Genomic DNA, 27940 nt, shown 5'->3' with positions numbered 1-27940 from the left:
TGTGCAAAGAATAAGGATGCATCCAAAAATAGAAATACTGCTTTCCAGTAAAAAAAAAATGATTAATACGAGTATTGGAGGGCAGTGGTAACCATTAACTAAGCTGGCACCATCCCAGCCTTTGCCCATGCAGTTCCAGCACAGTGCAGTCCTGGTCAGACTTTCTGAAGATTATTGGAGTAAAAATATCACTTAACTCAGAAAATCAATTACAGGGCTCTTTCAGCTCTGCCTAAAAGAAGAAAGAAAAAATCAATTGATACTAAGGAAATTTCACCTTTCTTTTAAATGGTGCTGTTGGTAGGGATGATGGTGGAACGGAGTTGAATCTAGTTGGTGACTGGTCTTTAGTGGTGCTTCCCAGGGGTTGGTACTGGGGCCTGTCCAGTTCATTATCTTCACTGATGGCCCAGGTGGGGGCATTGTGTGCACCCTCAGAAAATGATGAGGACCAGGTTGTGAGCATGGGTGGTGGAGCTGTCTTGCATCCCTGCTGACCCTGATCTGGAGAGGTTAATAATTGCAGGACAACTGGTGCTGTCATGATGCGGGGGGGAGTAGTGCTGGGACTGTGTCTACAGGCACCATGTGGCTGTGCTTTCCACATCCATAGAATCGTAGAATCATAGAACCACAAGGTTAGAAAGGACCTATAAGATCATCTAGTCCAACCAATCTCCCTTTACCATACCTACAGGAAACCCCTAAACCATGTTTCCTAGCTCCCTATCCAGGCGCTTCTTGAACACTGCCAGGGATGGCGACTCCACCACCTCCCTGGGCAGGCTATCCATGCTGGATCAGGCACAGCCTCCTAGTCTCCCATACACCCTAGAGACATTTCAGGGTGTCTTATTAGGGCTTATTATTAGGGCTTGGCTTCCTCAGTGCAGCACAGGCAAATACATTCTCTTTTTGTGCATTCCCTCCTCACAAAAATACCATCAATGCAGAATTGGCAGTTGCATGTTTTACCATGTGGGGAGCAGTAAGCCTCAGATCTACAAATAGGCTGTGCTGCTCAGATCTGCAAATGAGGGTTCCCTGTCATCCTATGGCCATCCTTTTGCCAGTGGCAAGATTGTGAGTGATAATCTACTTTAATTTTTTTTTATCTGGGACAAACTGAGCCCTTACACACAAGCACTGTTTCTTAGCTGCCAGGCAATAACTTCCCAAGATAGGCTAACAAAATCAGTTACAAATGTACAAAAACATCCTCAGGCTCCCTCTCACTTGATTTCCCGTTCTCTGGTGCTGCAAAGCTTGCAGCTGCATGGCAGCATCAGAAAGAGGGACAAAGACCAATCACCATACACCTGCAAATGGAGGAGTTTGGTGCCCATCTCAGAACTTGGCAGCTCACCTCTCTGTTGCCCCAGTGCCCAGCTGGTCAGACCTGTTGGGGCTGAACAGACATGGGAGCTAACATGAAGATGCCCACGTTGAAATCCTATGCATTCTCAAAAATACATTTTATTTTTGGACCTGAGACTTAAGCAGGTAAATCCTGCACACGGAAAGTAAACTTTCCAGTTTGATTTTAGAAAGTAGAATATGAACATGGCGAATGATCAGGCACCCTGGTGTCCCTCTGCTATCAGTGCAAATGGATTGCAAGATATTCCCCAAAATCAAAGTTCAAACACATCTATCTCTATGCAGAGCAAAGGGAAATTTAAGTAACAGCGCTCAGCCCACCATAGTGTTTCCTTGCTGTTTTCCTGCTTTCTCTTCATAAAATGAAGCGTGAAATTCTGACTCATTTTAAGACTTGTTTTTTGGAACAGACCCTTAGAATGGCTCTGTTGGGCTCCACTTACCCAAAGCCCCATACTGGATAATTATCCCTTCTCAGTTCAGCCCTCTGAAACACTTCAGGGAAGTATAAGCTGGTGTAGTGCTGTAGGAAGATCTAAGTTGCTCCATCATGGATTCACTCGTACGATTCACATGGAGGGAGAAAGGTAGGGAATCTGGGGGAGAAAGTGGACTCTGCTATTTCATGTCTGTAAAAGCTCAGAAGGACTTGGATTAAATTGGATTGGATTGGATTAAATTGGATTGGCTTGGCTTGGATTGGATTGGATTGGATTGGATTGGATTGGATTGGATTGGATTGGAGTGGAGAGGATTGGATCGGGTGTACGCAGCCATCTCAAAATAGAAGGGCTTGTTCTGGAAAAGGAATGAGAATGCATAAGCAGCCGCATCAACATTCATTGAGTTGAACAGATGTCCAACTGGATCATACTACCAGGATGGCATAAGTTGTTGCAGGACAGTGTGACTGCCTGCATGTGGGTAACAATCTACTGATATCCCATGTAGGAAGTGAGAAGAAAATGGCTAAGTGCAGTCCTGGTAACTCAGATTTGTTGACTATGTTGGCTCAAAGTCTACATTACTCCAGCATCTTTAATCACCCATCCTGCTTAGCACAGTCCTTACGAATGTTTTGAACAAGGCCAACTTGCACTCTATGGATGCACGTTTCTTGTCCAGGTGTGAGAGCAGTTCCCCCTGGGACTGCTAATGTACAAAAAATGTTACATGAGATACATCACTGTGAATGACACAGATGTGTCATTTTCACCTTTCTCCTCTTATTTTTGTGACCATGACATCCAACTCCTTTCACATCTTTAGTGTCACAGCATTTGTGGCTGGTTATGCTTTGTTCTGGAGGCTCAGAGGGGATCTCATCAATGTCTACAAATCCCTAAAGGGAGGGTACCAAGAGGCCAGATCCAGATCCAGAGGCCTTGGGCACACACTGGTGCACAGCACGTTCCCTCTGAATGCCAAGAGCACTTTTGTGCTGTGCAGATGACAGAGCACATGTTACCCAGAATCTGTGGAATCCCCTCCTTAGAGATCTTCCAGACCCACCTGGACGTGGCCCTGGGCACCCTGCTGTGTGTCCCTGATGGAGCAGGGATTGGACAGAATGGCCTCAAGAGGGCCCTTCCCATCTCAGCTATCCTGTCATTCTGTGGAAGAATTTGAGGTTGCAAAGGTTTCTGTCTTATGCTCAGACTCTTATGAAAGAGAAATTACCTCATATCACCTTAGTGTTTTCTGTTGCTAAGACATACTTCTTCACTTAACTTCTGAGAATATCAAATAGTTAATGGAGATTAATTAGGTGAGGCAGCAGCAATCAATTCAAACATCCAAGAATTCAGTCTCTTACAAGTATGTAGTAGCTGATAGCATTTTTGGAGTTGCAATTAGAGAATTTTATGTATTCAAAAAGATATTCTTCTTGGAGAGGCAGGTAATATTTTTTACTCTATACAAAGCTACCGGAGAATCCTTTTGCTGTGATCTCTCAGGAAGAATGACTTCCCATCTCTTACATGTTTGCACCTTCACACACAGCATGGGATATGCTGTTTGTGTCAAACACAGAACTGCTGTTGTTGTGGCCTCAAGCTGGCAAGGCACCAAGGATGGCTGAAAGAAAGGTCTTGAAGGCTGAGAAGGCTCTTTCTTTACATCTTGCATGTAACAAGGAATGTGGTGGGAGATACCCTGGGAGATGGCCACATTCCTTATCTTTCCCTATCCACCAAACCTCACGAGGAAAACCAATTCTTCAAGTGGGAGAGAACAGGAGGAAGTTTTTCACACAGAAGGTGGTGATGCACTGGAACAGGTTTCCCAAGGAGGTTGTGGATGCCCCATCCCTGGAGGCATTCAAGGCCAGGCTGGATGTGGCTCTGGGCAGCCTGGTCTGGTGGTTGGTGACCCTGCACATAGCAGGGGGTTGAAACTGGAAGATCACTGTGGTCCTTTTCAACCCAGGACATTCTACGATTCTGAGATAATTTTTTCCACTGCTGTATTTCCTAAAAGAGAGGTTCAAACATCTGTGCCGTGGTGCTATGTGTGCCTCTTACAGTGCTGGTAGGCCTATGGGGAAGATGGCTCCTGCTAGTGTGGCTCATGTGGATGTGTACGTCAAAGCCAGTGAGCCTGCTCCGATTAGCTTAGCTATGAGTCTGAGGTCAGGCAAATCTCCTTGCACAGAATATTGCATTCTCACACTTATCTATCACTGGAGTGAGGAGGAAGACATGTGCCACTGAATCTTGTCCCATTGCTGATCATGTGTCTTGGGGTGAATTGAACCTGCATTCAAAACAAGCAACATTAACCTCTTTAATCTGCTTCTTTGCTTTGTGGAGTACATTAGTACATGTTGTACTGAAAACCAAAACCCTGCATAACACCCCAGTGACAGGAAGAAGGATAAAATCAGTCTCACTGATGGTATCTTGGCTTCAGATAGCTGGTACATTTATTGACCCTGGGTGTCTGTGTACTACTAGTTCATGGATTTCTGACTACTTGGAAATCACCTCCAGGACCTCTACTTTTGATATATTAAGAGAAATCATCATTGATTTTGTCTGCCTTAGTTCACAAATATTAATCGTGAAAATTTTGACAATTTTGACAGCCTTTTCAAGCTAAGCTGTACCTGCTTGGCATTCAGAGCTCTAACAAACCTGAACTGTCCACAGATACATCCCACAGATCACTGTGATAGAAGACATACATAAAGGAAAGAAATACAGATCAAGGCAAAATGCAGAAATTGGAATTGGGGCAATGACAGGGAGTGGTGGCAAAGTGCTAGTAATAAAGTGATAAGTAATAATATGTCTCTGTAGGGCTGAGTCTAAACTTGCTTGGGTTCTATAACAGGCCCTGTTACAAACAGCTGACAAACACTGCCTAGCAGAGTGCCAGAGCTGGAGTAATAGGAGACTTATCTGCTAAAACTCCTGGGCACTGGCAGACCTCTATGGACACTCACTTTGATGCACCACTGGCACTTAGTATAGAGGTCCCTTGCTGTATAGCCCCCACCAACACAAGGAAAATGTTTGGCTTGTTTAGCTTGGAGAAGAGAAGGCTCTGGGGAGAACTCATTGTGGCCTTCAGTGCCTGAAGGGAGTTTATAAGCAGGAGGGGGACCAACTTTTTACACCATCTGATAGTGATAGTAAAAGGGGAATAGCTTTAAACTAAAAGAGGTTAGATTTAGAATGGATGTCAGGAAGAAATTTTTTAAACAGAGGGAGGTGACGCACAGGCTGCCAAGAGAAGCTGTGGGTGCCCCATCCCTGGAGGTGCTCAAGGCCAGGCTGGATGGAGCCCTGGGCAGCCTGAGCTGGTGGGTTGGAACTGGATGATCTTTAAGGTCCCCTCCAACCAAAGCCATTTTATGATTTTGCAATTCTATAATTATGTATGTAATGTACCACTGTTAAATAATTTATGTAAATTTCCCAGGCTTAGTGGCTCAGATGCAAAATAGGAAAAGTAATACTACTTTTCTCTGGTTTTTGTCCATTTTGACAACTGAAATTGAAGCTGAAGCTGTCAGAGCTGGGACCATCTTTGCTATTCATGCGTATAAGCACTCCTTACATAGTGGGCTTGCAGTCTCAACTGTAATGCAGTGGCATTGCTGTACCACAGATATTTACCAATTATTTATGATAATTATTCCTCTGTGGAGGTGAACTTAAACATGGCAAAGATTATTCTGGGAAAGAAAAACTTGCTATCAGTTTGCTGAGTTGGTTTTACTAGCCTGCATAACAGTGCAAAGGAAAATTGTCCTTTTTAACTAAGGAAACTTCAGAGCAGCTGCTGACTGATTGCTAATTTGTTTGCTAGTTACATTTTCTGGAAGCCCCAAAGAAAATAAGGTTTGGGAAACTGGAAAATCAAACTGAGCGCATTAATTATTTCTCTCTGTTTTCTTTACAAGTGAGATACCCTGCGTGCCTCAGCAAATTATTGTGGAAACATCTGAAGTATTAACTTAAAGACTTTAATTGAAAATGTATCTTCTGAGAATTGAAGTTCTTCAGCTGCGGGCTCAGACCTCCAAGATTTTCATACACACCGCTGAGGGCCAGCACATGGGAACATATAATCTTCTGTGGTGGATGATTACAATAATTTTTATTAAAAAATTACTCAATTGTCAGAATCCCCTCCCTACGGAGCTTGGTGAATCACCAATGCAGATTCATTCTTACCCCAAAGAACCCTCTTTTAAGATGAGCATGAAATATGTGGAAAGAGAGAAAGAGAGGCAAAAGCTCAGCAGGGCAACAAGGACTTGCTTTTTTTTTTTTTTAAGAGAATCCTTATAGCTCGTCTCTGTTTTCTAATGTTTTCTAATTCTTGTTAATTTATTGCTGTTCGATTTGCTGAACGTTAAGCCTGGTTTCCTGAAGAAGTGAGGCTAATGAGATTGTACCTACTTTTTCCATTTGCCTGCCTAAAATTTCTCAAAGATGTTGTGTTTCTCAGAGTTTTGGGAGAACTGGAAATGTCAGAGAGAAGCAGTGAATGACACTTTTTGTCACCTGCAAGAGGAAAGGAAGGAGCAACAGAACAGAGACAACTTCAGCACGTACCAGTTGGGAAATGTGTCAGAAAAACATCTCTGGAAAAGCTCTTCTTTTTTTGGCTGAGCATTTCAAAAGAGCTTGGTAATACATCTGGGCATGCAAAGAAAAAAAGGTTTTATTTTTTTAATTACTTTTAATTATTTTTTAATAATTAAAAAGACACAGAGTTGTTTGCTTGTTTTGTCTTATTTTGTTTCAGCACATAGAAGTTAGGATCCAATTTGGAATGAAATTTTAAGGACTGAACTCTGCAGCTTTCAAGTGGGCTCCCAACACGAGCTGCTGAGTTCAAACACTCTTGAAAACTCAACTGTTTCAAATACCTAAACTGGGGCTGATCTGCTCTGAGCAGCTGTTAAGATGACCAGATATCCTCATTCATCTGGAATGCTGGCCCTCATCCTGGCAACCTAAATCTGCTCTAAAGCAGATTTCCTCACTTTCTTTCCCACACTCCTTAGGAGAAGAGAAAGTGAGAGGCATCAGTTCCCAACTGAACACAACTGAAATGATCTCTGTTATAAAATCTGGTTGAGGAAACACTTTGCAGTGGGACCTTTGCTTTCACACTCTGTATCTCCAGATGAAATCCAGGCAGAAGGCATGCACTAGATATCCCAGTGCTGTTTTTCTCTCGTGTATTTCAAATGAATATTCTGTAATATTTAACAAGATATCAGAAGAACTAGTTGCCTAGAGATGCTTTTTCTAATGAAATTCCTTAGGAATCAATACCAGTCATGCTTCCAGCAAAAGTAAAAATAAAAATGATCTGTGGTCTGGAATTAAACCATAAATACAATTTTATATGAGATTTGTGAAGCACTGCTGATGAGAGCAGATCAGACACGATCAGCAGTTTAAATTACTTGTTGATTTCAGGAAAGGGTCACTCAACAAATCTGCTTTCATGTAGGTAAATGCAACATTTTAGGGTTACAAATAAGGAATTTAGTCTGTTCTCTCCATAGAAATAGGTCATGTGAATACATTGTGGAAATCATCAAACCATTGTTGAGGTGCGGCACTGTGATGAAGAAGGCTAATGCAATTAAGAAACGTATTATGGGAAGCAGAAGAAAGAGGAAGTAATTTTCATTTTTTAGTGGCATTTGACACTAATATGAGAGATCCTTCCAAAGAACATTGCATGAGAATCTCTGCAAAACCTGAGACCTCCAGAAAGAAGCATGAGATGATGAAAGGTCAAAGGGCTCTATGCATAGGATTCAGCAAGGGACATTTTGGCTAGTCCTGAGGAAATGTTATTTTTTATAGTGATGATGTCTGGTACAGAGTGCCAGAGTGGTGGTGGGATGTCTATTCTTGGACTTGTCCAAGCGTATCTGGATGTAGCCCTGAGCAACCCCTTCCTCCTGCCTTGATTAACCCCGACTCTCCACAACTCTAATCCCAGATCTATAACTACAGGTCATATGTAGATGTCTACTTGCAAGTGTTCAAATTTTGTTGGAGTGAACTTTACCCTAAAATGTTCCTGAATCTGGTAATGACTTCAAAAGAGCTGTTATGTGGAAGCTGAAGCCAGTTAAACTGGAAATAAGGTGCATATTTTTAACAGGAAGGATGATCACCTCTTGGAGTCAGTTCTCCAGGTCACCACTCAAAACTAGAGTATTTTAAGAAAATATATAGAAAATATATACATCATACTCTGAACCAATTAAACATTCTTGTCTGGTAATGTAGATACACCTGAGCTCAAAGAATACATTTCCGTGTGTTTAACTTTTCATTCATTAGCATAAACGCATGGTGGTGGCAGAGTGTCTTTCTACTCTTAGTGATGTTGTAGGTGTCTTACACTCTGTAGCATGATAGATTACATCCCTTTAAACAAATAAACTAACAAAAAAAGATTCCATTTTGGATCAGTAATGGATTCTATTAATGGTTATATTGCTCTGCTCACCCAAATGGGTATCACTGCCATTGCTGTAGAAGCTACTGTCTCTGGGACCAAAGGGTGAGCTGGACAGAACTTGTCAGAATGCAGCTCCCAGCACAAAAATAAAGATGTAGAATTAAAGCATTTGGTAGCTCATAATCATGGAAACTATTCAAATGTAATTCCAGATGTGTAGGTGTATAGGTTATTAACAAGAGAAATAAAGATGAGAAAAACTTCATTTATGAGTCAGTGCATGAGTTTTGGGCTTGTACTACATGTGGCCTTCTTTCCAGTCCTGCTTTAGACTTGTAGTGTAAACATGAATCAGCCATTTAACCTTCATTTAACCCCTGTATTTTCACATTAAGAAAATGTGGGTAATATTTCCAAAGCTTTAAGGAGCTCTTAGAAATCCTTGTAAGGTATCGGAGGCCAGTAATTGTGTTTGCTATTGTTTGGTTATATTTTTCCACAATGATACATAGAGAATCACTGGGTAATACAAGGTAGTTAATTCTCATCAATATCTAGTTCACAGGTGTCTAGCTCCAAATAATGAAAGAAAGATTCAGATTTATTGGAGACAATGGTGAAAAACTTGAACATACCATTTTGTATTTGGTGCACTTAGTTTAAAAGAAATTTCACTGTTTAATTTGTGCTTATGAAGCATGCCAGGCATTTTCTGATCATTTTAAATTATAGGATATAAAAGTATGATATTACTCTTTCTGCTGTTTTCGAGCCTTCATTTTCTGAATGTTAGCTATGATGAACTAGGAAACATGGAAGCTATTTATTTGAACCATTTTGTTTAGCTACTATTATTGGTCTCAGGTTTTGTCTATTATGGAAATGTCATTAAAGTCTGGAAGTTTAAAAAGCATCTGTACTTAAAAAGAGAAAGAAATACAGTGTGATAGCAAATACATCAATAAAATACAAAATGGAAATGTGAGAGGTATATTACATACTTTTTGCAGTAATGTGCCATGGAGTTATGGCTTAATTTCCTGAGGATGAGATGATGTTCAACATTTTAAAGATAATTTTCAGTGATTTTTTTCAAAGTAAAATCTTATTAAAGTAGGCAGAAGGCTTACCAAATATTGACCTGAAAGCTGGATATCTCTAAAATTCACTTTGCATTGCAGTCAGAGAACCAGAACGGTACTGAGAGAAACAAGTCCAAGTTCCGTGCACAAAATGTGGACAAAGAGTGTTTAGCTTCAGTGATTACTGGGGCTCTGAACCACTGCCATCCCATTAATCTTTAACTTGGACAAACGCATTGCTAATGTCTCATAAAGTTAAAAAATAAAATGCTTATAGAGTCCTTTTCAATCTACCTCAAGCAGCAAAACACAAAGATGGTGCAGAAGGATGTGTAGTCGGATCTTTTGGGGTAGTTCAGTGAGTTTGTTTGCTACTTGAATGAACTAGGAATGAAAATAAAGCTAATCTATAAGAATCAGTCTTTTCTCCTCTCCTGGGTCAGCTAGAAAGCTCTTGTTGGGACTGGGTTGATAAACTGTATCACCTACACAGCAGATGGTTAAGGGGTGGAGATAGGTGCTATGATATGGCCAGGGATATTGTCTTGAAACCAGGAAATAGTTTGGGATAGGAGAAAACCATATAATCCAGTTCTAAACTATTTCATGATTCAACCAAAATCTGTCCACAACTGAACTTTGTCAACTTCGAGTATGTAGTAATTTTTACAAGTATGCTACATGAAGAAAGATAGATTCATCTCATGATAGTTCATCAAACACTAAGTTAGTAATTTTACAAATGCATAAGTGGGTGGTGGGCATGGAACAGGCTGCGCAGGGCAGTGGGCACAGCCCCAAGCTGCCAGAGCTCAGGAAGCAAATTGGACAATGCTCTCAGGCATTGGGATTGGATTTGGGGTGGTGCTGTGTGGAGCCAGTACTCAGTGATCCTTGCTTGTCCTTTCCAATTTGGGATATTCTGTTTCTGTAATTATAGGAAAATATAACATTTCAGTTTATTTTGGGTATTGGGTATTGGGACACAACATGTTATAGATGTTCACCTCTGGTGTTAGAAACTGGAGCTCAAACACTCAAACAAGAATTATGGTTTAGGAACCATATCGCAGTCAATTTTTCTCAATTCATTGATAAAACCTCAAGAACTTCTTCATACATGAATGAATCATCTTGTGTGCCTTCTTTCCCAATGAGCAGTTTCCATCTACAGGCTTCAATATATAGGAACTTTCTTATAATCAGTAATGGGATAGATAATAATTATAGCACATTATAGGCTATATACATTGCTCCTTAACCACCTTTTATTATAACATAGCAAATATTGTTCTCTTAGGAGATACAATGTAATTGAACAATTATTTTTTTTTCTTCCTTTCATTTCTATCATCATTAGAATTGATTTACTAATTAGTATATTGAATTTAGTCCAGGTAATTTACTACCATGGTGATTCTTGTTCCTTTTACTTTTCTTAGGAAATATGTTACTTTTTTTAATTCTTCGGATGAGAAAAGATTATGATTGAAACCAGTGAATGGAAAAAGATATATGTGGTACTGAAAAAGCATTAAAAAACACAAACACTTGGAAAAAAAGCAATAGGAGAACAATATGAAAATACCACAAAAGCCAATTTAGAAACATTTTTACAGTATCCTAGCATTAAGACTTTATAATTATCAGTGAATGCTAGTGAAAGCCTTCATGATCCCCCTGGTCAAGGCAGAGGAGCACATAAGAGGAATTCTTCTTGTGGCACAGTTGAACTGCCCAAGTCTGCCAGGTTCTGGAAAATTATGGGACATGTCTCTATACTAGGAAAGATGTCTCAACCATTCATGATAACTTATCTTCCTCGCAAATGCTGAGAGATCACTGTGAGAGACAAAACTTTTGAGATCAAGAGCTCTGCAGCAGCCCACACAGCTAAGTTCCTTGCTGGACTGTACTTTGAGGCTTGCGATTGTCCTAACGATGTCTTCTTCATTGTGTCCTTGTGAATGATTCTTCTCTTTTCCATATGTAATCAATTTTTATTACAGTTAAGTAAAATACATCTGAGAAAAATTGAGAAAATTAGAAGCCTCACACTTGAGAATGTATTCAATGTTGCATTTCCCTACTGCATTTCATGCAGTTTGGTAGAGCTGTATGGGCTGCGCTGGGGAACTTTCTACTACAGTACCACAGATGTGGTTTGTCTTCTTGCGTGTGCTCTTCTTTTTCCTGGTAGTCTAGGAGTAGTCAGGAGATACCAGCTGGAAGCCACAGTTCCATGCAGGAATTTTCCAGCTACTAATGAAGTGGATAGGTGTTAACCTCACTTCGGATCCCTAACATGTGTGGATGATCATGGAGAAAGGTTATAATTATCCAAATCAGAACAAAGTGGATTTGCACAGACCAGCCTCCGAATGATGCAAAATGATGGTTGTCTGGTGATCTTTTTAAGCTTTTGATACTGCTAATTTGCTATGTATTTTTCACAGAGCACCATTCCTAGATAATTACTGTAGCTCGTGCCATAGAAAAGTATCTTTAAATCGTATATATTAGATGGTGTCGGGGATGAGACTGCTTGATATCAATCTAATTATTGTTATGTGGTGATTCTAAGTATTCTTTTCAGAACATGAACTTGATCTGGAGGCTTGGGAATTATTGGATTAGAGTTCTGATTTTGGCAGAAAGAACTATTGCATGACATTATGTGAATAGCAAAAATCCACGATGTTCCCCTATTACTGGCTGTTCAGTGGAGATATGACAGGAAATGATACTCACCTCAAGCAGACACTGATAAACTTTATTACTGTCTGCAGTCAAGCTGTGAACATATGCAGAAGGTTATCTGGACCATTTATTAGTTGTCCCATGTAATGTACTGGGAGCCTTGCTATGGTAGATAATTGCCACCTGAATGACTGTTGCTTTGAGTTTCCTCAACTGCCAAATGCTGATATGGTTGGCACACATATTTTTCACAGTTTTCAGTCATCATATACTTCCACGACATTTTCCTTTCCATTTTGTCATTCAGATCTCACCTTCTCATCAGTCCCTTTTCAAAATTTCCTAATGTTTCCATCTTTTCTCTGTCTTTTCCTCCTTCATCTCGTTTTCCCTCTTTTCCTTCATAGCTCCCTTCACTTACCAGTATTTTGTTGGCTCCTTTCTTTCATTTTCTCTCTTCTTTCTGTCACTACATTTTCTCCTCCTTCATTTCTACCCAGCGTGTTAATAAAAGATTTGACCGTTTAGATATTTTCCTTCACTGCACTTCAGGCTTCTGAATTATTGCAATAGTTCTACCAAAACTTAATTACCACATCAAAGAGGAGCTGTCCTCATTTAGGCAGGATTTCAGCCTTTTCATTTTTTAAGTGTGTTTGACCTAATTAGGAGCCCCATTTAAAATGATAGTTCTACAGAAATAGGAGGAAATTGTACAAGTTGCTGCCATGTTATTGAGCACATCTTACACAGATATTGGGAAATATGAAAATGTCAGAAATTTTATTGGAACATCTTTTATAAAAAACTTAGCAGTGAGTTGTAGGAGTTGGAATAATGCTGATAGTTAGATATAATAACATCCTGTTTTTATGATAGTAGCACATATTTTCTCTGTCAGATAAATACTATCATTTCGATGTAATAGCAATAATCAGATGTCAGGAATTGTAATCACTATACTTTATGGCAGCAGGTATTATTTTATGATCTACTTGTAACAAAAGCACCTTTTACCACCTCATATTATTATGGCTTCCTTGTTTCTGATGAGGTAAATTCACTTTCCGGAGTCCACATCAGACCTTCATAGAATAAACTGCTGAGGTCTGTGGATTTCTCCTCTGTAAGTAAAAGTTATTAATTCTTTGTATGTAAGCTTATGCTACAGCTGTTGCTATTTGAATTTGGGTTTCAAGCAGTTTGACCAGCACAGAAGCAGTACTTCAGGTCCCTTCCAGCCCCTTCTGTGAAGGTGAGTTTCCACTTCTTAAATCTTTATTAGGACTAAGTTTGGCAGTTAATAGAAATATTATGATGGTCTCCATTGTTAATCAGGAGAACCATGCACTTAGGGAAATGGCATATTCAAAATTGCATGGGAATTGTAATCAAAGCTGCAAGTCCTTCTGAAGCACACAGGGATGCTCTGTGCACTGAGAGTTACAGCTTGTTTAGCATAAAGAAAAGTCTCTTCGTCTGCTGGAAACTCTCTGGTGTGCGTTATGTAAGAGACCAGATGCATGATGGGGTCTTCTTGACCTTAAAAACTGCAGGCAGCCACTTCTGCTGGCTGAACTCCACTGACAGAGATGGAGCTAAATGAGTAGCGAATTTATTACTGAATCCAGTTTCTTTAATCCCCAGGAACATGCAGATGGCTCGAAGGTATGTCTTCAAACTCCACAGCTTATCTTTAATATATAAATAAGAAAGGCTGCTGTGAGTGTGAAGTGCCTACATGCTCCCTGCTTCTGCAGCTGAGCTCCACAGGGCAGGAAGGATTTAGGCTGCATATTTGTAAGTCTCTGAGATTGTGACTCACAAAGCTGACATTTTTCAAGGGTTAATTTGCCTCTGCTGTGAGGAAAAAAAGTGAAAAAAATCTTGTCTCTTTTTCTGAACAGTTCTAGAGCTGGGGGACAGAGAACCAGAGGTTGGAAGGAGGGTTAGATTGGAACCAACTAAATGATGTTCTACTTCTGTGTGCATTGCCTTTGAGAAGGCTACATCAGGGGAGGTTGTCCATCACACTTTCTGCATTTTAAATAACTATTTAAAAATGAATGACCTAAGAAGGTCATATGCATAAGAGCAACCTGTGCCATGTGTGTATTTGTAGTTAATTTAGCTGCAAAGCAAATATGCAGTTTGAATGGAGGGAGGCCATGAAGTTACAACTCCATTACTCTCAGAGGTCGCAGTAGAATCCTCGCTTCTTCCAGTGTACCAGATTAATAAATCAGAAAGGGAATGGACCTCACTGAATATGTTTCTTGGCTCTAGTTCATTCTTTCATGAAGTCCTCAGGCATCTGTTTACTGCCTCCAACTCAGGGGGGAGCAGACGTCTTACATGAAACAGAGCACTTCAGCACCAAATAGCCTCCAGCCAAGTGGCTCTGGATTGTATATGCTATTCTCAAGCAGAATAGTGACTTGATTGGTAAAATCCTGACAGAAATGTATCTTCATTTGATGGGAGCCTATAGATATAACAGTAATTTAAGTGTACAATAACAGGTTTCATGTTGACTTTGTTTTGTGGAATTTACCACACAAATTTGGGACTTTTCAGTGGTTCCATGTGATGGCTGATGCAACACATTTTCTAGCTAAGGAATCCATTCTAGAAGTGGCTGTCTGTTGGTGGTCTCTCCTTTTACGTAGAAGATGTTCGAGTATATCAGTTAAAATAGTCTCTTTGCTTCCTAGTAACACGACAGAGTTCCCAAGCACAACAAAGCACAACTAAATGCACAAGTAAATTTCTTTCATTAAACACCATTAGAAAAATATATTTTTGATGTTATTTTATGCAGTAGCAGATTAGCTGTGGGAAGCAACTTATGCAAGAAATGATACTGCATATTATGTTAGCCATTAAAGTAAATGGTGATACTATTCTAATAATTTAAATGGGAAATTAGGATTGTGATAAAACAATGGGACTTTGCTTGCAACATGCACACAGTGACACTTTTAGAAACTAAACCTTGAGCTGTTCCTAAGAAAATACCATTTGTGAGACTAATGGTCGGATACCGAGTACCCTCATTTTCACTTGGCTTAACACCAGCGGGAGGTACTCAACCACCCTCAGTGAAATATTAAGTAGCTGTAAAAATGGGAACTTTAGCTCCAGAGATATGTTTGTGATGTAAGTCTTGTCAGAGATGAGTCACATTATTCACAGGAGTTTCCAGGAATGAGCAATTTTTGACAATGTGATAATCCTAGTTGCAGATGTGTTCACTCTTTGGATTTTAACAAGTGCTAATTGAGCACAGTGGATTGTGACCTTCCCAGAAGACCTCACTTTGAAAATTACTATCTTAAAATATATCCAGTCTCACAAGGTATTAAACTTATTAGCCAGTATGAAGAGAAGTAGCTTTTAGTGCAGTGTGGTTGTACTCTGAGAACAGATGCCTGATATAACACCACAGCAGAAATAGTTCTTGGACATACAGTGCAGAATTTGTCATTGCTGCCTATTTAAATCTTATGTTTCTCAATATAAATATGAGCAAATGTGTCAGCATTTACATAATGAATGCAATAAAATGCATTTTACAATAGCATTTCTACAATTTTTTAATTATTTCTAGTACAAATGACATCCATATGCCAGAAATTTATTGTGCTAGATACTATGCAAACTTTAGAAAATGTTGGTTCTTGTCATGTAAGTGTTTTTTAATTGTTTGTAAAAGGAGAGAAAATTGCTCAGGGAACAAGTGGAATCTGCACATCTAAGAAAATTCAAGACCAAACTGGACAAGGCCCTGTGCACTCCACTTTGAAGCAGTAGCAGTTCAGGAGTTTTGTTCCAACCTGAGCACTATATAAGATTACTAATAGATATGATTGTATACTTCTATTATGACCTAAAGGGCATATCAAAAGATATTTACAGAGTACTCCATTGTGCTAAAGGTTGTTTGAGGTGTGGAAGAAAATAAAAAGAAGAATCATGGTCAAAACAAATTTTTCACTCAGTGATCCTTATCACATTCCTTGACTCCTCTCACAAGTTCGTTTCCAGTTGGACTGCACAAACTTTTACAGAATACATGTCTTGTGCAGCAGATACAGCTTTTCTCAGGTTGGATCTGCACAGTCATACAGTTGCAACAAGGGCTGAAGAAGTGTATGCCATTAGTACTACACAACTGATGGAAGACTTCAGAGCTTTTACCCACTTCCCTACCTCCAGAAGATAAAAATAAGGCAAAGTGTGATCTGACATCTCCAAAAACTCTCTTTGGAACTTATGGATCACACAATTTCCAGGTCAGTCTTTTAATAATGTACCTCATGCCTTTTACGTGCCAGAGAAGAAACCACGTTCTCCTAGGTTAGGTTGTCAGTAAAGTTGCAAATTGAAGACTTTAAAATGCTCTCCTTTTCTTAGTAATCACTCACAGTAACTGTATTTAATACCTTTTATTCTACATGGAAAGGAATCTATGGTTCCCACAGCTCAACAACAGATGGGCAAGGTTTGCCAGAATGCTCACTGATGCTTCAGATTGGAATCAAAGTTCTCTGTAAACACTACTTCTTTGAGGCTATTTGTTACAGTCACATATTTTTCAATGCTTTGATGCAAGAGGGAAAAAAAGCAAAACTGCTAAAGGTAATGAAAAACCCTTAAAAATGCACAAATGCCATTTTATTCTCAAATAAGTTTCCCTATTGTATGTCCAAACAAAGCCAAGAGTTTACAGGAAATGCTCTTGCTGGGGCTAAGCTATCAGAATTAATGGGACTGTAATACCATTCAGCTGCTTGAAAATGGAATTTATCTTATCATACTCTTTGGGTGTAAAGAAATGTACTAGGCAGAATATTTCTTGCAAAAGGCTTCCACTATAATGAATGTGGTATTCATTACTTCTTTGAGACAAGTTTATTTTAGAAAAAGAAAATGAATACAAATGGGTTATTGAAAGTCATTTCTGAATTCACTCAATATTTTGAAGGGATAAGGAAATGTCACAGACATTGCCAGATAAAATGGATATCTTTAATATTACAGAACGATGGTTATATAACACAGGCTGGTCTCTTTCCTGCCCCTTACTGCAATTTGCCAAGTGCTGAGGACCCGCACAGTGGCTTTCTAATTTATCTTAGCCATGGAATAAGGCTCCCTCTTTTCAGAAGTGCACTACAAAAGACACATCTCCATTTCAGGTTCTGGTTATTATAACACAGTTTTTATTTCACACACTTGCCTTTTATACAGGTAGGCAAAGAAGCAGGTGCTACTGCATATCTCAGGCTGCTCTCATCCTCTGTGGACAGTGTCCCAGTGGATATAGCAGGCACCCATGGCAGCCGAAGAGGGATTTGAAACATTGCTATTAACAACATGTTCTCCAGGTACCCGAACAACTCTTTGGATTCCTTTGAATGATGGTGTGTGGTAAAAGTTACAAGTGATGCATTTAAAATGTTACAGCTGTGAGAAAAGGCAAAACGAGCTTCCTGTGGATGGTGTTCTATTATAGATAACAACTCCCTGGGCCCCACTGTGACTTACATTGTGCTATTTCATACTACTGACCTTGGAGCTTGCTCTGATCCTTCTTCCTCTCTATCCTCCCATGAAAATGACTGTCTCGAGGTCTACTGAGATATCTTGAGCCTTTCCCTGTGTGAAAAATACAGCCCCTTCTGGCATCAACTGTCATGCTGCATGCCCTCCAGGTCATGGAGGTAGCTGTGTGGATGTTCTGCCCTATACATCCATTTTCCTTAGGAATTAGGGCTGCCTCTGTCCTACCATTGCTGAACTGATGGAATTCAAGAGGCTCAGTGGCTCAGCAGGAAAGCCAGGATTTCCCTATAAAGACATTTTCCTATTTGACCCGTTCCCTTGGGTATTAGAGAAAAGCACTATAGCAATTACAAATCCCTACTACAAGATGGAATCTTTGGTATTTGATCTGTTTGTACATTAATAGAAATAAAATCAGGACACAAAACAGCCTTGGTGATAGGGCCAAATGGATGGTCCTTTTATCATAGAATCATAGAATTACCCAAGTTGGAAAAGACCTTGAAGATCATCAAGTCCAACCGCAGCCTAACCAGTACCAATTGGTACCTACCAGTACCAATTCTAATTCTATGGTTCTACATGGTGTAGGGGCTCAGCCCGCTGAAGTTCTCCCTTCATAAGTGTCTTCAAGTCTCCTGGTGCTGCAGCATGACCTGTTATTATCACTGCAGTAATCATCACCTGGGAGGTGGGCAGAGGTACTCAAGGTGTTATTTATTTCTATGAAGTCCATACCACTAGCCTTGCCTATCTGGTTGTCAGATCCCCAGCAGATTATGTAGCATTTCCCTGAATTTCTCTTACAGTAAGCAAGGTGAAAAGACTGCCTAGCCTTGAATAAGGATAGTCAGCATAGTCTTTGTGCAAGATTCTTAAACAAATTGCTCTTTAATTGAGCAGTCTCAGCTATTCATCCAGGTCAACTGCTTGGAAGTATCTGACTCATGGTGTCTGGGACACCATGTTGCCATAAAATCTGTTCCTTCTCAGAAGCAGCCAAGTCACATCTGGAGATGGTACGACAGCTCTTACAGCTAGAGAAGCAGAGACTGTCTTGTACTCACTGAGTGTTTGACACAACCTTATATGCCCTTCAGCAAAGGAGCGAAGCATGGTCTAGATGAAACTTCTGTGAAGTGTTTGGAAAAGTTTATGCACAAAGACATTATCAGCTGTTCTCCACCAACCAAGAATAAGGCACTGACTGCTGTTTTCAAAAGATGCGACCAGCAACTGATACTAATGAATGTGATAATTTAGTAGAGACCCCACTTCTCACTTTGCAGATGATAACAAGTTTGGAGAGACTGCAAGTGAACTGGATTTGGCTTCAGAGCAATCTTGACAAATGTGTGAAAACCATTTGACCTTTCCTTTCCCTGTCAGTTCATTCCAAGAGAGGCAGACACAAATTGTACATCTGACTGGGAACAAATGTGGAACGGGAGATGACTGATTAGACAGCAGCTCTGCAGAAAGCAATCTGAGTGCCACAGCAGATGAGAAGAAAACATGAATCAGCATTGTGCAAAAAAGGCAGACATCATACTGAGGCGTATAAATAGGAGCCTTAAAAATAGGCTGGTTCAAATAGTCCCTCTGCTTCACTTGGCACTTCAGAGTGCCCAGCTGGTATAAAGTAGTTCCTGAATTTGCTATTCAAAGATTCAAAGGTTTAATTTATTTTATTTTTAATCTAGAGAACAGTAAACTGAAAAAAACCCACAACAATTAAATCAAAAGAGTTCAAGGTACTCTTGGTGCATGTCCTTACAGTAAGGACGGTAGGCAGCACTGGCCAGGATGTTGTGGAGTCATCACTACTGGGTTCTTTTAAAAATAGATAGACAAGCTGATGTTAGGAATCTAGCTTGTTGAAAGGTGATATGGCCTTTCAGCAGGGGGACGGCATTCACACAGTAGACATGCACTCAAAAACCTTCCCAGCTCCCCATTTCTGTGATTTCAGCTGAATGAATGATGTGATACTGAGAACTGAGGTCAGGAGTGTGAGAAACTGCCAAAGACGTGGGTTACTGAAGGGAGAACACGAGTCTGCAAATCTGTGTTGGCCAGAATATGGTAAGAGATGTAGAGAACATGAAAACGACTGCATATCCATGGCCTTTCTGGACTCATTTTCTTTTAATTAAGAAAGTTAATAGTATGGCAGCTTTAAAAATCTTCCATTCAATATGTCATCTTTATCACTTTACTAGTTGTGTTAAAGACAGAATCATAGAATCATAGAATGGTTTGGGTTGGAAGGGACATTTAAGACCGTCTAGTTCCAACCCCCTGCTATAGGCAGGGACACATCCCTCTAGATCAGGTTGCTCACAGACCCATCCAGCCTGGTCTTGAATGCCCTCAGGGAGGGGGCATCCACAACTTCTAAGGCTGTGGGCACTATAATGTCCCCCCAGAGCCTTTTCTTCTACAGGCTGAAGAGCCCCAGTTTTCTCAGCCTAACTCTCATAAGGGAGGTGCTCCAGCCCTTTGATAATCTTCATGGCCCTCCTCTGGACCCACTCCAGCAGCTCTCCTTCTTGTGTAGGGGACCCCAAAACTGGATGCAGTACTCCAGATGCATACATGCTAATACCAAGGTATTTTCTTCTGTGGTTTTGATCTAAGTAACTTTAGAACTCAAAATACATGATTCAACAACAGAATGTAAGATTAAAAAAATAGCAACTCTCTAAATGCCACTAAAATTTCACACTATGTAGAAAACAGTCTAACTCTTCCAAAACCTCAGTGTTTTCATATGCTGATTCACTTTTCTGCAAGGCCAGACAGAAAATCACAAGATGTCTTTATCTAAACTGAGACAAAGCAAAATGGATTTGACAGCAGGCCTTAAACACTTTCTCCTTAATGATTCAGAGAAAATGGAATCCATCTAAAACTGTTGATTATTTTTTCAAATACAGGCAGAAAGCAATATCTTGAAAATCTGCCCCTTACATAAATGATAAATTAACATATGGACAGACTTTCTTTTACAAGGTTTTCAAACAGTGCTTTTCAAAGGATGTAATACCTATTTTGTACTACAAAATGACTTTATCTCTACAGTTTGTGTAGTGTAAGAGACATAGATTCTCATAAAAGTGACATGCACTAAATGGGCAGAGTTAAGCTTTGAGGAGTTACCATGGATCTAAACTAAATAAACTCTTCATACAGCCCAAACAATTATCAGAGGCAAGAAGTTAATCAACAGTGAAGCTGAATATCTTCATGTTTTACTATAATTATGAAAGAAAGGCAATAGCTGTAAGTTCCAAAGCCAAAGTCCCAGGATATTTAAGAAACAATTCAAACTCTTTTTTCTTTTTTCTTTTTTTTTTTTTTTTACCCCCAACATATTTAGAGCTATTTAACCAATACATTATTTTTTTAGGGCTCTTTCCAGCACAGATTATTGTTGTTGATCTCAATAGTCTGAGCTGCAGAGTTAAATAAGTTAAGAATTCCTCTAAATCTTTAGAGTTGTATCAGTTTTCCAGATCGTTACATAAAAAACCCTGAGCTCTTTATCGTATATGAGCCAAAATCTGCTCCTACTTTAAAAACTATTATGATAGATTTAGTGAAATATAATGTATTTCTGTGTTTATATGTAGCTCCATGAGAGAGGACAGTATTAGGACTTTTATTGCACAGCCATACGTACGCATTTAGTGTGCTATAAAATATCTGACTACATATTACTAAAGGAGAGCGCTACAATTAAAATACACTCTTCCACTTTTGAAACCTGCACATTTTCACAGAAATGAGTGCAGTAGAAGCGTACAATTTGGAGAAACTAATTTATCTTCCTGTTTTTATTTCATGCAGAATCAGAGGAGGCTTTTAAAAGTCATTTCCTCCCCAGAAAATAGGAAATAAAATACAGTAACTTTTATTGCTTCTGGAGGATGTAGTTTCCCCGACTGTGCCATTCAGTGGTAGTTACATGACTCTTCGAGACACGCTAACATAAAAACAAAACAAAACAAAATAAAACAAAACAAAATAGTTTGGGGCAGTTGAGAAATGTTAGGAATATGTTTCTCGGAATGTCCAGATTGAAGACTTCAGTACAATAAAAGACCTATATTTTTTGAGCCATCTTTTCGAATATCATGCAAATAAAATATTTTAAGAGAGGAAAGAAGCAAGTCAAATATATTCTTGCATGGCAGGACACACTGTGCATGCAAATGAGCTCATGTGTAAGCTCATCTCTTTCAATGCAGTGAAATATTGCTTTGAAGCTCATTCAGAATACAAAATATGGAGAAGCTATTTGGTAATCAGATGCCCTCTAAGCAAAGGAAATCTTGTGTTCCTTCAAAAATAGGGACTAATCAGCAGCAATTAGTCCCAAGATAGAAATAAATGAGATTCTCACATTCAGATAATTAAAACAATTCATATATGCTTACATTATTGTTGAGGCCATTGTTTGATAGGGGGTCAGAAGTGTTTCAGAGAAAGTTACTGTTGGACATATCCCTCTGATAGATGCATCCACTCCTCAATACTTCTCTGTGCCAGAGAAGTGCAGGCTGCCATTGAATTACACTGAGCAAGACACAGTGGGCTCCCATACACACAGAGCCGTTGTTGGCCACCTACCTAGGGCCAGCAGGTGAGCTGAGCTAGAGTTCCATTTGACACTGGAGATGGAATCTCCATTTGAACTCTTGTCTCCTAAGAGGTTATCTATACCCTAAAGCAAACAGAAGATAAGACAAAGCACTGGCAGTTCTTTAAAACAACACCAGCTCCCCACATTGCAGTCCGGATAGCTAACATGCAATTGGCTTCACCTAACATGACCTCCTGCCACTTTTTCTCATTGCAGTTAGTTGATGAGTTCATATTAGTGATGAAGTCCCTGAGTGAAGTGTTTTCCTGGGCCAAGGGCCAGGACAAGACTTGTGTATGACTTAACTTTTTCTTTTAAATTAAGTGTGAGAATTAAATAATTCATAATCTGTGTTTATCTAGGATTGGATTTTTAATGCAAAATATGACCAGAAAAAGAGATTAATGGCATAATCTCTGACTATACTGGATACAAACAAGAGTGTGTGTCAAAGAACAAACTTAATATATACAAAAATGAAAGCTGGATAGGAAATATTTTTTTAAAGCTTCAGCTCAGAATGAATTTTGGACTTTCTATTGCAATCAGACAGAAACTAAGCAGACTGAATCTGAAGCACTGCAGTAAGGAAGGGCTTTAGCATCAGTACGGAGACATTAATGTGAAGGTCTGGTGTTCCCAGACCCAGGGTCAAAAATCTCAACAGTCCAGACAGTTTGCAATGAGGAAAAAAGCACTGAGCAAATACTTAACAAATACTTGTTTATGGCAGAGAAGTTACGACAGACACATCTACTGCACTGATGGAAAGCATGAGTGACCCTTATCTGACACATACGAGGCTTCATTATTTATTTATTTATTTATTTATTTTGTTAATAAACTTTCCTTGACAAGTTTTGGATTTAATTTCTGACTGGCATTATGTGTACTTCAACAGGGGTGGTTGCATTGCAAATGAATATATGCTAATTTAAAGAGTGTGACTTACAGCTTGTCATACCCTTTGCCTGAGGCACTTTGATACCTAGATTATGTTATCTACTCTTGTGTCTGGTCATGTGAGATAACACAGTTGTTAAGCAAGTCACATTTATTATCTTCCTACAGTATGTTCTCTTATAATGACATGCTGGCTTAGCAATAGTGAGTACCTGGAGAAAATCTGAAATGGCTGCACTCCTGTCAAAGAGAAAATACGTGGAGTCAAATGCTTCAAATTCTTGCAGTTCAGATGGCATTATTTGTGTTTCTCTAGAACGTGCTTTCATGGGCAGTTGCCCTCTTGGGAAGATGAAATCTTTTTTCCAGTGAGTCTCTTCTCCATTCATAGCCCTTTATATCTTTGGAATGCAGTGTTCTGAGGGAGTCAACTGCCAAGAGATTTTTCCATCTATCCTGTGGCTATTAGCAGTCACAAGACGCTGTCAAATAGCACAAGGCATATTAGTGTTTAGATCTGCTTTGCTGTACTCAGACCAGAGACACGAGCTTTGGCTTCTTTATGCATATGCTGATGCTCTTGTCACATTGCATCTCTGTTGGCAACTGCCCTGCATGTGCATGTCATGACCATTGGGCTGCAGAGCAAGCCTCTCGCTTACAGATTAAAAACAGCTCATCCCAGCACAGCTGTGTGAAAGAACTGCTTTCCTGACAGATAGGAAATAGGTCTTCAAGTCTCCAGGCAAAATCATGCTCTTGCAGTAACTTCAGCCTTCATTTTCCATAGCCACATAAATTAGCCAAGCCAGAAATTTATTATAATTTCTCTAGAACTTAATTTTTTAAAAAATTATTATTATTTTTAATAAGAAATTTCCATTTTACTAAAGCTGGAATATACATTTACATTAAAAAAGCGGTGGTTTTGGTAAAGATACATTTTCTAACCCCAAATACTTTCTTTTGGAAAATTCCCAACCTATCAGAAGAAATATCACTTGGATTACATGCTTACTAAGATAAAATCATCCTATTAATAGCTTGGGACTTTATATTCATTTATCAGCAAGAAAACCAGTCTCAGAAAAATTTTCAACAGCAATTTAAAGGAAGTTGTGCCTAATCTATCCAAACTTGTTTTTAAAGTAATCTTCTAAAATTGAATATTTAGTGAGATCCTTCCTGTAGCATCATTAGGGCCTCTCAAACTTGCTATTAGAAGCTTCTGATACCTACCACAGCAATTTATATAATTGTAGTGCCTTTACTCCCTTTCAAAAGCTTGACATTGAACACTAAATGATGCCTTCATTTTCCCTTTCTCCTCTACAGTACCAAGAATAACTTTCAGTCTTGGTAAAAGTCAAGATAGGATTGGGAAATTAGAGAAATATCAAAATAATGTTAATCAAATTAACATGTATGATGAACAGTTCTGTCAAATAGTTGGGGCTTAAAAACATTGGAAGTTTCTGTGAGAGAATTTGTAGGTAAACTTTTTGCAGACAGAAACTGAAGGGGATTTTATACGGTTGCTGACTAATATATTTTTCCCCCTTTCTCTTAATATATTTACATAATACCACTTTTTACATTCCTGAGCCCACCAGTAGATAGTTTTCCACATTGTCCACAAGCCCAGCTGGCCTGTGAAGAACTATTCATCCACTTCCTTCCTTCGCAGCTCAGGAACCTTGAATCTCCTCAGCTGCAGGTGGACCAGTCCTCAGAGATCAGCTGGTCCCTCTCCCTCTGCAAACAACTGAATAATGTCCTGACCTTTCACATTTCCAACCCCAAGAAAGAAGGAGCTGAGAAGCCCAGTTAACGTATTCATGTCATTGTGACACAAAGAAAATGGTTTTAAAAGTATGTATGGACTATGGTTTGTATCCATTTTAAGAAATCATTTTCTCAGACAGTTGGTGGGTGCCCCATCCCTGTAGACACTCAAGGTCAGGCTGGACAGGGCACTGAGCACCTAATGGAGCTGTAAGTGTCCCTTTTCATAGCAGGGAAGTTAGACCAGATGGTCTATAAAGGTCCCTTCCAGTTCAAATGATTTTATGATTTAGGGAATTGCTGGAGGAGGAAGACCACATCAACCACCACTCAGGAAGGCTAGACTAACTTACAGATAGGGTTCACTGGTTATTGACACGTGTAGATTAAAAATATAATGCCAGTACCAAAAAGAAAGAGCTAATTTTGCTTTTGTCTATGTTTATGCTGCTGAATAAGAGAGAAAAGCTTAAAAGAGACTGATTCCTGGCTTCTGGCTAAGTAACACCATTTGGCCCAGGTCCACAGTGGTTATTGCTTCCCCTGTTTGTAGCAGATCTGTCTTGCAGAGAGTTGTCCAAAAGCAGAGACAGAAAATGGTAACAAAACAGATCAAGGGATGAGTGCTCGAGCACAATGCAGGTCCTCTGTTTACCAGTAGAGCTGGGCCAGTAGATGATTTTTGGAGAAGTGGCTCTGGCAAGACTATTCTGATTTCATTCCTCATAGGAATATAGAAACAGCCTTATAGTGCTGCTAGGTTACTATTCAAACAGTGGTCCTGTGGGTGACCGAGGCATTTCCCAGTTCCAAACAGGAACAGAAACTCCAAAATCCATTGGAAAAAAAACGTTAATTTTTTATTGTTATTCTCAATGAATTATCTCTCTAACCAAGTTTGTAAATCACATGTTCTAACTTTTATTTTCATTTTCTCCAAACTGCAGATCAGCCTGAACTCACTGCCATCCAGAGACTTTCTCATGGATCCAAGCCTCCAGTTAAAGGAGCATGAACATGTTTCTGTTGCTGAAGATTATCCTCTTTCTACATCTAAATATATAGTTTTAAGCCTGAACCTGTTATCATTATATTACCACTGTTATTATTCCTGCTAAGCAGGCTATTGGAGTTGGACTCAGTGATTCTTGTGGATTCCTTCCAACTCAGTGCATTCTATGATACTAGGCTTTACTAAAAGCTTTGCTACCTTTATGCAGCTTTATTATACCACAATGTACATAAAGCCAAGAAAAGACATTGCAAAAAACCCCAGGTTGCATAAATACTTTTCACGGTAAAGGTCCTTCCTACCCCTTCTTTAAGAAACAAGCAACTGTCTGTGGATATTTTGGTGATGTTTATTGTTAGAGAGGTTATTCTGCAGCACCATTCAGTATTGTTCATACATGGGCTGAATGAACTGAGAACAAAACAGAATTCCTCTACATAAGCTAAAATGATAAAAGAAAAGCGTGTGAGATGCTGCTTTGGAATGTGTTTCTCTTATTATCCCATGAAGGTGTGATTGTGTTGTATGGCCTAGGATTCAGATGAAGGGCAGGAGGGATGAAAGATGAAGGAAGGGAAGGGAACAAAGGCAGGATGCAGTTAAGCAATGATGTATGCAAAAGGAGATACCTGGTTTGTTTGGATCGCTGTAAAAGAGGAGTTAGCAAGGAGTTACATTAGCCAGGAGGAAGACTACAGAGTGGTGTCAACACCTCGTTTCAGGCAAACACACAATGCCTCTCCAGGCAGGTCATCAGCGTGTAAAGGCCATGGCTTGGAGGCTGTAAACCAGGCCGAGCCTTTGCCCCAAGCCAAGGCTGTCATCATTTTCAAGAGACAAGAGCAAGGCTGCAACCTCTGAAGAACAGATTTGCTGACCCTGAGGTCTGACAGCACCAACTGCACTGATAGCTGTGAGACTTGAGGATGCCCTCAGCCGTAGGAAGCACTCTTCTGCTGCATGAAAATTTGCTGAGCTTTTTTCAGATACCTGCCACACTTTGATAAATCACCATTGTCCTGTATTTGTTTATGATTTCCCCCAAACTGCTTCTAGCTGGATGAAATAATAATAACAAACATGCCAAGACCAGTCTCGCACGCTGTAGGCATTGGTACTGCCCTTACAGCACACCCAATGCAAGGAAATGTCCAGAAAAGCCACTGCATACAGAAACGAGATTCTCTAGAGGCAATGAAATAAAGTCATGTAAAAATAAATGGAAGTATTTAGTAAATTGCATTCCTCAAAAAATTCAGCTTTTTAACTTAAAAGTAGATACGAACTGAAGACAGAAAGAATAAAGAGAAATCGACACAGACCCATTACTTTCAGGGAACCTATGTTTCCCACCTGAAGATCAGACCTACAGGAATTTAAATGAAAACTTAATTAAAAAAAAAAAAAGAGACATATAAAAGTAAAAGACAAGATGAAATCTTTTTGGTGTTCACAGAGCTGAGGCACACCAATCCAATAAGAGCTAATGCCAAACCAATCTTTCTGACTACCAGTTGCCCACAAACACCAGTAGCTCACTCAATAGCCAGTCCTTCATAAGTAACAGATAAATCATTTGGCTAAATACTGCTTCCCCCTTGCTTTGTGTGCAAGGAGTCCTTTCCCTGTTTCAGCCCAGAGGATGATTTGTTTGATAATGCCTAATCATAGCACATTTTTTAGTACATAATACGTTTAAAACTCACTGCTGTCTCCTGTGAAGCATGTTTCGTAATGCCAGTGGTCTCCTTTTCTCTCTGTGGGTGGGACTGCCTCACTGTGTGCACATGAAAGAGTGTTTGCTACAAAGGACGTTCTTTTTTGGTTTTTTTCAGTTTTATAAATCTATGTTTGGATGAAGGATACATACACCATGCTGATAAGAGAAAACATTCTCGCAGCAATGAATGCAAT

At 39.5% G+C, this 27940-nt stretch overlaps 1 long non-coding RNA gene across 2 annotated transcripts in view; it reads left to right on the top strand.

Moving 5' to 3' along the window:
• LOC107308268 (uncharacterized) overlaps positions 1 to 27251 on the top strand; it is a 28998-nt gene extending 1747 nt beyond the window's left edge. Inside the window, exon 2 of one of the 2 annotated variants that reach the window (XR_001552726.3) lies at positions 25962 to 27251. This is a non-coding gene — a long non-coding RNA (uncharacterized LOC107308268). Of the gene's footprint in view, positions 1 to 5791; positions 6617 to 25961 lie in introns of those variants that run through there. The other variant, XR_014942149.1, reaches the window with a different exon arrangement.
• The last annotated feature ends 689 nt before the right edge of the window (positions 27252 to 27940 follow it).

This window comes from Coturnix japonica, chromosome 1 (genome assembly GCF_054131305.1).
Source record: "Coturnix japonica strain WE chromosome 1, WE-NBRP24, whole genome shotgun sequence".
Classification (NCBI taxonomy): domain Eukaryota; kingdom Metazoa; phylum Chordata; class Aves; order Galliformes; family Phasianidae; genus Coturnix; species Coturnix japonica.
This window is presented reverse-complemented; position numbering and strand designations above follow the sequence as displayed.